Source organism: Schistocerca cancellata, chromosome 8 (assembly GCF_023864275.1).
Source record: "Schistocerca cancellata isolate TAMUIC-IGC-003103 chromosome 8, iqSchCanc2.1, whole genome shotgun sequence".
Lineage (NCBI taxonomy): Eukaryota > Metazoa > Arthropoda > Insecta > Orthoptera > Acrididae > Schistocerca > Schistocerca cancellata.
Window position 1 is genome coordinate 464,077,312 of NC_064633.1, and position 1,176 is coordinate 464,078,487.

At 52.1% G+C, this 1,176-nt stretch overlaps 1 non-coding gene across 1 annotated transcript; it reads left to right on the top strand.

Annotated features, from left to right (window-relative positions):
• The first annotated feature begins 456 nt into the window (after positions 1-456).
• Positions 457-531, top strand: Trnat-ugu (transfer RNA threonine (anticodon UGU)). The gene has a single exon. It is a non-coding gene; the product is annotated as a tRNA-Thr (tRNA).
• The last annotated feature ends 645 nt before the right edge of the window (positions 532-1,176 follow it).

Sequence of the window (1,176 nt, forward strand, 5' to 3'; positions counted from 1 at the left end):
GCTAGAGATGAAATGATAATAAAATGGACACCCTAGTTGCAAACAGGCGTTGATGTACTTCATTGGGGACATGTTGAAAATGTGTACCCCGACCGGGACTCGAACCCGGGATCGCCTGCTTACATGTCCTTATGTCCCAATGAAGTACATCAACGCCTGTTTGCAGCTAGGGTGTCCATTTAATTATCATTTCATTTCTAGCAAAGCTGCACGGTCATCTACGGTAACTGTTCTTTCGGGAACAGATACTACCGTCATATATAGTTAAAATATGGCTTCCCGGTTATTGACCTTCTTGTGTGAACGCACACGCTATGCCCGAACTCGTACGGGACGTGGTAGATTAATCTGCCATGAGTAATGAGTATGATGGGCAAACATCTGTTAGGCGCACTACGAATGTAGTGGTGTGGAGCGTGCAGAGGATAAGTTCCCTACAGGCGCACTATCTTCTCTGCCCTCGGTGGCTCAGATGGACAGATCGTCTGCCATGTAAGCAGGAGATCCCGGGTTCGAGTCCCGGTCGGGGCACACATTTTCAACATGTCCCCAATGAAGTACATCAACGCCTGTTTGTAGATAGGGTGTCCATTTAATTATCATTTCAAACTGAATAACATCGGGGATAATCTACAGCCCTGTCTAACGCCGTTCGGAACTGCGGCTTCTCTCGTCATTCTACTCGAATTCAGCTCTGTAAGTCAACGGAAAATGTAAGAAGTCAGTGCTGCACTGCGTAGCTGTAGCTTCAGCGATATTGCCCTCTTTCCCTGTCAAACCGTGAGTCTCTATCGTCCACGTTTAGTCTCTTCAGTTTGCTATTGAGTTCTGCGCACAGGTGATGGAATCATCTACATATGCACCTGTCTAAATATGTACCCTGCTAGCCGTCTTTTGGTGGGTGGAGGAGGGTACTTTGTGTACCATTTTCGACAGTGTTCCCACGGTGCGGCGCCAGCTCTGACAGGTGGCGCGGCAGAGTCTGGGCGCGGCGCGGACGCCGGTGAGTCATCCACGGAATGCGGCCTCTCTGCTCCTCCTCTACACTCTTCTCCTCCCCCCCCCCCCTCCTACACCACCTTGCAGGTGCAAAAGCGGGCGCCGCCGCGTCTGCGCCGCCGGCTGGCTGCCGTCTGCCCCCCCCCCCCCCCACCTAACCCCCCTCCAAAGCCGCAG